At 47.7% G+C, this 9,544-nt stretch overlaps 1 long non-coding RNA gene across 1 annotated transcript; it reads right to left on the minus strand.

Annotated features, from left to right (window-relative positions):
* Positions 1 to 1,720: 1,720 nt before the first annotated feature.
* Positions 1,721 to 4,636, minus strand: LOC138468502 (uncharacterized). The gene is made up of 2 exons (XR_011268287.1): positions 4,257 to 4,636; positions 1,721 to 2,072 (listed from the first exon to the last, which is right to left on the minus strand). It is a non-coding gene; the product is annotated as an uncharacterized lncRNA (long non-coding RNA).
* Between the last annotated feature and the right edge of the window lie 4,908 nt (positions 4,637 to 9,544).

A 9,544-nucleotide genomic window follows, 5' to 3' on the forward strand; every position in this document is an offset into this window, starting at 1 on the left:
AAGAAACAATTTTTTTTTTAAGTCTGAGGGGGGGGGCCCTTCCAGAACATGCGGCAGCGGGGCCCCCCACACCACATGGGCTGCAGGGCCACTACGCCAGTGCCCAGGAGACCTTCTGCTGTCTGTTCTGGCTTGGGTTGATGGGCGTTGTAGTCAACATTTGGAACAAAAATGTTGGGGACCCCTACGCATAAGGACCATTGAAAAAGTGTTTATTTGGGGCAGACGTATATTTCCGAGGCTACATTACACAAAAAGTTTTATTTTCAATTCATAACATGTTTTGAATAAAATACACATTCTGGAAAACACGTTTTATCAACGTGCTGGATCACTTGGTTCGGGTAGAGTGGAGCAGCGTCGCTGCACCTTTTAACTCTTTTTTCTTTACAGAGGAAAGGTGCAGGGACACAGAACCTGGAAGGCCTGGTCTGCGCCTTACTTGTCAGTGGTGCGGCTGCAGTTTATTCTGGGCCGGGCTGTTTGCCATTGGCCTGACATTTGTTTGCACAATTTATTTCGCAGACTTTCCCCCTGGCGTTGTTCCATGCCGTTCCAGCCCTGCCCCATGCGTCTTCTCCCAGGCTCCCCCCAGCAGCAACATCTTCTGCTGACCCGGCACTAGAGTAAGTGCCAGGAGACCGCCTTCAACGCATGCTCTGTAAACAGCACGCGGATTTAACAAGCACTACCAAAGCCAACAGTTTTGGCTTTGATGCAAGCATGGCATTAGCATTTTCAGGACACTGTCACAATGGTACTACTTACCGAAGATGCAACAGCTGGAATGTGGTCTGAGTACCTATGCATTTGAAAGAAATGCATGGCAAATCCCTATCTAATACACAGAGACAAGCGACAAATGCTACCTTTGCGCGGTTCTAACAGGCCTTCAGTGCAAGGAATAGATGCAAGGACCCACATACTGCTCATAAACCAAATGGCTCAAAACTTGGTTAAGTCATTTTTTATTACACCAGTAGAGCATGTATAGCTGCAATTAAGCTACTAACTACCAGAAGACTAAATAGAAATAACACTCTCAGGTCCTATACAGCACCATGTTTTATGTTACTGCTTTGCAGAGCTAGTTCAAAGAGATCCCAGGAGGACGTATTTTGGGTGGGAATGGCCGTAGGGTCTAAAATGGCCATCTGCCGTCAGAGGGTAGGTAAATAACTAAACAACACTCACAGGATGAGCCTCCTTCCACACTCACAAGATGTGCCTCAATCCTCGCATTCCATTTCCCTCCAATCTGTATTCCAATGCAATCAATTTGGCATATGAAGGGCGCTTAAATGCCACCAAGTAGCTGTAACTAAAAATGTGCTGTATTTTTATGTGAATGCATGAACAAGTCCTTTTAGTTTCAGGAAAATCGTTTTATCTTTTTTTTACTTCTTTGATTATTGGACACTTGTAGAGCGCAACACACTGCACATCGCATGGTTTAAAAAAAACTGTGAAAAGATACGTACTGTAGGAATTGCGGTAAATCAAACTCAGGAGACAGACTCAGGTCATGTTATAACGCAAAGTTTATCAAACCAAAGAGAATAAGGCCTGTCTTATCGCTACGTCTAATGAGATCCTTTCCCTATCTAAAGAAAATAATACATAGCAGTGCCATCCCCTGTTACCCCATCCCACCGCCTTCGGGGTCTAAGACATCATGCAATGGTTAGACATACCTTAAGAATCACAAGGACAACCGGTGTATACTTGGAAACACAAGATCACATTTATTAGAGTCAACTAAGTAAAGTCACATCTCCTTAGACTCCTAAGGTAGCCCATTGGTTCGTCGGCCTTGTCACTATCTTATAGTTCCTGGGGACACTGGTCACTTCTGGTTTGCAGAGTAGCGGACGTCGCTGCTTCTGATTCTTAACTACCAAGCAGTAACTCTTCGGGAACACTGAATCTTGTTGACGAGGAGTCTCAACTGTCCATAAAGGACTCAGTGCCCATCGTCCGAATTAGCCTCTAGTGCGGCCATCGGTAAACCACCCACGGCCGAAACTGCAGCGACAAACTCCTCCCCGGCTAGGGCTGCTCCGTAACTCTGCCTGTGACAGAAAAGAAAAGTTAGCAACTGTACACAACTTATGAACAAAACCTCCTTGCGAACTTACACCCTTCGAAGTCCGCTGACATAAAAAAGCAATCAGCAACATCCTGAATGACATATAAATGAACAAATCCCTATAACCTACTCAGTGAATTGCAGCTCTGTGTTCCTACTATCCTGCTTAAATAGAGAGGTAGGGTGGGACTTCATGCAGGGGGCTGCAAGAAGAGAATGAGCTGAGCAGCCCCCGTGCATTATAACTACTCCCCGGTGCCCAGCCGCATGTGGGGATGCCCCTTCCCATCTGAGGGAGGAGTCGAGGTGTAGGTACCCCCTGGGGGGGTGGTCAGAAGGGTGGCCCACTATGTAGGCTGTCCCTCTTGTGCCCCCTCTGAGGGCTGGACAGCCCCTTTGCGGGCCCACCCCCCATTAGCCACCAGCCCCTTCGGGGTCAAAGACATCATGCAATGGTTACACATACCCTAAGAATCACAAGGACAGCTCGTGTATATTTGGAAACACAAGATCACATTTATTAGAGTTATACAACATTTTGGGGGGCGGTCCCAGCCCTAAGTAAAGTCACATCTCCTTAGGCTTCTAAGGTAGCCCATTGGTTTGTCAGGCTTGTCATTATCTTATAGTTCCCGGGGACACTGGTCACTTCTGGTTTGCAGAGTAGCAGACGTCTCTGCTTCTGATTATAAACTGCCAAGCAGTAATTCTTCGGGACCACTGAATCTTGTTGACAAGGACTCTCAACTGTCCTTAAAGGTCTCAGTGCCTGTCATCCGAATTTGGCTCTAGTGCGGCCATCGGGAAACTTATAACGGCCGAGACTACAGCGTCAAACTCCTCTCTGGCTAGGACCACCCCGTATTTCTGCCATGCTTTAGGGGTGCCCCCCCACCACCCCAAATGCCCCCCAAAACTAACCGACCTTGTATAACTGCATTTACACTCCCCGTCTCTCATTAGCACATCCTGCCCATTTAAGAGCTGTGTACAAGAACAGTGTCTAATTCTTGAGACACTCCCGTCCCCTGCACACCATATGAACTGAATCGAACTGTCAAACAATTTGTGAAAAGTATCAAAGTATTTGTACTTGAAATTAACATGATCAAATGGTTGAAATCATACATTCCAATTTCATTCAAATATAATCAAGATATAAAAACACAAAATAATATGACCCCTGTAACTAGGGGGACAAGTCTTGAATGTACAAGTTTTGAGTCTCGACGCGTTTCGGGGTGTCAACCCCTTCGTCAGGAGCAAGACACATTTCTGCAAAGATACATACAAAAGAACCAATCAGGACTCAATTCATTTTACAATTATCACAGTGTAACCATCGACTACAGAGGTACATGCGCCACATGACTACATTAATCATTTCACCAGTCAAGATATATGGTTGTGGTAAAAAAACACCTTCATTCGTTGTATAAAAGAGACATAGGATAATCAAATTTGTTAGGACAAATGCCATCGTCCATCGAAAAAATACTCTAAGTTAGTTGACCATGGTGACTATCCTTATCCATTGAGGCAATAACCTAAGAGTTCTATTTAGTCAAAGAGAGTTATACCGTGATCAAATGTTGCTGAGCGGACCTAGTTGTATGTACAATTCTGGATTAGCTTTAAAAGTACCTGAATTCAAATTCACCTACATTAGTGGTGATGTTCACTGTAGGATGAGGTCCCGCGGGTGGTATGTTCAGTGAGGGATTTCCCTCTGGGTGGTCACTCTCCTCTGTACTCAAATACCCTTTCAAAATGTCCTAATGTTGGAGTACTCCGAAAAGAAAAAACAGGAGTTCAATATTCAAGGCACAGGTATTTGTCATGGAGTAGGTTCTTTCTGGTACTAAACAAAACGCTCACCTATGCTTTTAGGTATCCGGACCTTATAGGTGAGTGTGTGGTTTCGCACCATTTAGAACCAACTCCATGCCAAACTATTGTGCTTTGAATATTGAACTCCTGGTTTTCCTTTTAGGAGTACCCCAGCTTTAGGAAACTTCGGAAGTCTGGACATTGTCCGGGTCATCATTGATACTTCTCAGCAAAGTTTGTCTGCATACCTAAAAGCATAGGTGAGCGTTTTGTTTAGTACCGGATAATCCGTTATCAAACTAAGTAATATAGTAAATCAGTTGGGCGTCCTACTTACTCTTTGCTCTGCATCCCTTCTTGCCCAATGTATCTGCTTCGGATGATCGTGGCAAGTTAAACTTTCCAAACGTGCCCCTCCTATTTACACTCTCTGCTGGATGGCAAAATCCGCAAAATGGTTGTTGCTGTCAACCTGCGAGAATTTGGAGCACTTTCACCCAAGAGCAAAAGTACATAAAACAACTCGTTCTTCAGACAGTAAAGCATTCTGTCGTTGCCCCCTGATGTTCTTAATCCTTTTCTTGAAACCTTCCGTATAGGCGCATTGTAAATACCCAATAGGCTAAGTAATTACCTGAGCAATGAACTACCTGTCTGTGCCCCACCCTTTAATTGCCATTGCTGCCATAGATTATGCTCCCAGGAACTCCTACTTCAAAATAACACAGGGTGCAGGGGCGTCCAGCCAGCACAGCGCGGCAATGGCAAACATTCTCCCTGAAAAAACTCTGCGGCTTAATAATTAACCAACATTTGCACCCTGCACCTATATTTGTCCTGCCAGGCACAAACAGTGTAATAGAAAAAGGCAATTCAAACCAAAACCCAGTCTGACTAAGATGCTGCTTTTAAATCCTTATTAGCAATAGCGCAACTACCGACATCAGCCTGTTACCCTATAATCCTCCTGCTGCTAAGTAGCCTTTACAGCAATATCCTGGCTTCCTGGCTGTGCTTAATATATGGGTTGCTCATTTGTTCCAGCGTGCCCACCTGCCCGATGTACCTGCTTCAATTCCTTGTGGTAATTAAATTCAACCCTTCAAACATATCCAGGTGGGCCACCCCATGGACCCAACATTCTGAGGGCCGTGAGTGGCGCTGACGTCCGCAGGCCTTCAAATAAACCGCCCGTACCATACCACCCTTTAGCATGGCTCTTCACGTTCCCCTTAAAAGTCTGCTATAGGACCTAAAACCAGAGGGGATGTGCTAAGCAAGTCCCGGATCTGACTAGCAACATGCCCCGGCGAACCGGAAGCAAAATGCAAAAACACGCACTAAACTTAAAAACAACTGTTTTAGACCAGTAAGTCATCGCAAGACAAAGGCCGCATACACTTGCACTTACTTATCGACCCCCCAAGGGTGCAATGGCTGGGTTGGTCTTGCCAGTGTTTGCAATTGTACCCTGGGATCCAAACAGATCACTGCAACCAGCGTTTACTCCCCTGAGACATTTTAACAGGTCGAAATAGATTATGACGCGCATGGACCGCATGGTGCGGATCTGGTAGCGAATTATCCTGCCATTAAATAAACCTGCATCCCAAAGAAAAAAAACTTGACTTAAAACAGCAAATCTGCACACAATACCGATGCCAAGTGGCGGCATGGGAACTCATGGGGCCTCATCCCAACTGTGCCGGTCCGGAAACACTGGTGCGGGTAAGCCTACCGGAGCCAGTGTTTCCAGACCAGCGCAGTACGACTATGCGAGCAGGTGTCGTCCCGCCCGCCAGGGTCAGACCTGGCAGGTGGAATGGCACCCGCCCGCAGAGTTTCACGGAAGCACCGACATCATTGTTAACGGTTCTGGTGCTTCTGTGGTCCCCATTCCATGGGGAATTACAAAATTACTGGCACCTGACTTCCCGGCCACCGGGGTCGGAATACCCCAGTGTTACCGGGAAGTCAGGCGCCGGTAATTCATTACAGGTCCGGAGACAACCTGCCAGTTTTACTTGCATGGTTACTGCCAGACCCGTAATGAGGCCCATGGTGCGGATTCCGTAGTGAGATGAAAATATAGCAGCCCCGCCAACAGAGGGAGGGGGAGTGCATGGCCATGCTATCGTTCAACCCCTGAACGAACATTGAAACATTCTCAACAATCCATAAATAAAGGAATTTGTGGCAAAGCACACTGTTTCACTGGATGCACAGGCCCCCTGCACAAAGGTCACAATTTACATCCCACAAAAAACCACAAACTTGCAGCCTTGTGCCTTTGACATAAATGTCCATATACAAAGCCCCATATGGCACAGCGACTGTTCGAGGCACATGATCACAAGACATCCCGCGGCATGGCGGCCGACAAAGATGGAAAATGAAATGCCACACAATTGGCAAATTCAAACAATCAAGCACACACAGCTTCGCCGCCCGGGCCCACGGATGGTGCGTCGAGCACCCAATGCTTAGCAGCCCACCTGGCCCCAGAGCCCAGACCAAACTGCGTGCCACAAGGTAACTGCCTGCACCCTGAGTAGACACCGACCAATAATTAGCCGACACATCCTCTAGCTTGTGATACTGCAACAAAATGATCTTGCTACCTTCTGCTCCTGCTGTACTTCAGGTGAGGGGCTGCAAGAAGAGAATGAGCTGAGCGGGCCCTGTGCCTTATAACTACTCCCTGAGGCCCAGCCGGATGTGGCTGGGCCTGGGGATGCCCCTTCTGCTCCGAGGGAAGAGACGAAGTGTAGGTACCCCCCAGGGGATGGTCAGAAGGGCGACCCGCTATGCAGGCTGTCACTCTAGCGCCCCCTCTGGGGGCTGGACAGCCCCTGAAGTGCTCATCGTGATGGTGATGTCTCACAACAGAACACAGTCCACCTTCCAAATCTGGTTTACCTTAAGGTATGTTCCTAACACTAACAAAATGATCAACATCAATGTAATGTTGGTTGTATTTCATGCAGGCAGTGCTCCTCGTAATGTTAGAGGAACTGCATGGGCCAAAGAAAGGGAAGTGACTTTGTTGGGAGGAAAGGAAGTCAGTTAAAAAATAAAGAACAGAGTTGGAAAAAATTCTCCAGTGTCCGCTTCTTATTTTATGTTAACTTCAAGTGGCCGCCTTCACTGGCGATGAGGGGAAATGGCCTGTGCCTGTGGGAAAAGGTGGCGACTCAGTGGGCGGTGAGATCTGCCGTGAAGACGCTATTGTCCGTGCATAAAGTGGAGGGGAATGGCGGCAACTCGCCGGGTGGTGTTTCCCGCTGTGAAGACGCCGTTGCCTGTGCACAACGAGGGATTTCAGCAGTGTTCATTCACCAGGGAGCAGCGCTTACACAGAGCCTAAGGGGCTCTCAGCTGCGCTCATGAGAAAAAGTTGAAGGATCTCCTCTCCAGGACAGCCACGTGAGGCACATCTTTCCCATGACCATGCCCAGGTGTGTGGTGGCACTGCAGGTCACAGAAGCCAGGGAACATGGCAGTGAAGTGGGGAAGAAGGAGAGTGTAGGTTGGCCACAGTTTACATAAAAGCCCCAGCAAGACTTGTCGAAGGAGGATGTTAGGGCCACTGTCCCGACATCGTCTCCTGGATTGATTCATTATCGCTCCAGTCACCAGCTGCATTTGATTTAACCGACACCAGTAACCTGGGTCCCAGATGTGTGCACTGCATAAGGGATTTTAATGTACACATAGACACCCTGGGGCAACTGGATGACCATAGGAAAAAGAGTCTTCTGTTACGCTCACTTGGCTCCCACAGGGGTGTCGGTCGGACCCGGACAGCTGCGGTCTCCACCCACGTGATGCGTAGTGCAGTGATAACTGACTGGATCTGCCCTCCTAATCTTGTCTGCTTAACCCGTAGAAATATTCTCCTGCAAGTGGAGAGATGGATTTAACCACTTGTGGATTCAAGTGATGGCACCCCCACAGTCCTCCTCAACTAATCACCTCCGAAATGCCAGCAATCTCACCTTATATTCTTGAAAGATGAGCTCTCCATCCTGCGTGGATTTGCAGGGGCGCGTCGATTCCAGTTACTTCACTGGTTTGAAGGCTCGGGAGAGTTCCGGAGAGTATTGACTCTGAGGTTCCTGGTGAGGAGCAGTAAGTATTAAGTTCATAGAGTTCAATATGTCCGATGTTCACTCTTGTTCCCCCCTTCCTTTCTTGTCTTGCAGCTGGCTCGTGAAAAGATGCTCTTGTGGCAGCTGGTGGCGCTCAGGTAAGAGTCTGTATTACCCGGCGCTGTCCGGTAAATGTTGCACGTGGAAAACGTGTTGTTTTGTCTCTCTTTACAGATGTGGCACGTGAAAATATGGAGAGTCACAAAAGGATGCCTCCGGTGGTAAATCAGGTAAGTCTATGGTGGTAAGAATTATATTTGTTGGTTCCCTCGGCTCACCTTGAGGTTTTCTTTTGTCTCCTAGGTGCCGAAGTTCAGCGAAGAAATGATGGAGGCAGCGCCGACCCGTAGGATGCTGTGAAGACTGGTGAGTATGGCGCGGCACTGCAGCTGGAGGTGCGGCGCGTGCAGAAATGATGTTCTTTACAGGTCCGGAGACGAGATGGATCCAGAATCAGGTGTGGAATAGAAATAAGTTCGTTTTCTAACCTTGTCCCTTTCTTTCCTCTATGTTTTAGGGGCTCCGGATTCGAGGCGGGCGAGGCAGAAGACTGGATGCAGGCTGCAGGCACGGTGAGCGTTACGCTGCTGGATGCAGAATAACACGAAGCGTGTGTTGCTGGTCGGGCGTGGTTTAAATAGCCTCAAAAGTAGTCCCAGGTAAGAAGTCCCTAGAACCACACCCGAGTAAAAAATAGTCCCTGTAGAAAAATAGTCCCTTTCAGGCTTCATGTTGGATTGGGGTCATTTGCAGCATGGTCTGCCTGAGGGAAGTAATGACTATGAGCCTGGCGCCTTAGGCACCAGGACTGATTTCTACTATGAGCCTGGCACCTAAGGCGCCAGGACTGAACCCAGATAGCCCCTAGCCGGGGCTGCTGAGGTTTTACTAAATGTCTAGATGCCTGCTCCCGGGGCTGATGGGCTTGGTCCAGATGCCTGGGGGTAGGCATCATAAGAGCACTCCCCCCCAAGGCCCCTCCCAATGTTGTTCTTCCCCTGGGCCCTGGTTTGTCTGGGAAGTTCCGATGGAATCTTTTCACCAACCGAGGTGCATGGACGTGGTCACTAGGTTCCCATGACCTTTCTTGTGGTCCATAGCCCTTCCAATCGATTAAATAAAAAAGTTTTGATTTAACCATCTTAGAGTCCAGGATATTTTTTACCTCAAATTCAGGTTCTCCATCTATCAAGATGGGGTCGGGTGGTTTGGTTAATCTTGTTCCTGGTTGAACTGGTTTTAAAAGTGAAACATGAAAGACAGGATGAATGCGCATATTAGAGGGTAATTCCAATTTGACGGCTACCGGGTTGATAATGGCCTTAATATTGTAAGGTCCCAAATATCTAGGGTTAAAAGTCTGAGTTCCCTTCAGAGGTATGTGTTTTGTAGCCAGCCAAACTTGATCCCCAATCTGGTATTGTGGAGTTTCACTTCTATGTTGATCAGCATTTTTCTTATACTTCTCTTTTGC

This window comes from Ambystoma mexicanum, chromosome 4q (assembly GCF_040938575.1).
Source record: "Ambystoma mexicanum isolate Mex_15411 chromosome 4q, UKY_AmexF1_1, whole genome shotgun sequence".
Taxonomy (NCBI): Eukaryota; Metazoa; Chordata; class Amphibia; order Caudata; family Ambystomatidae; genus Ambystoma; species Ambystoma mexicanum.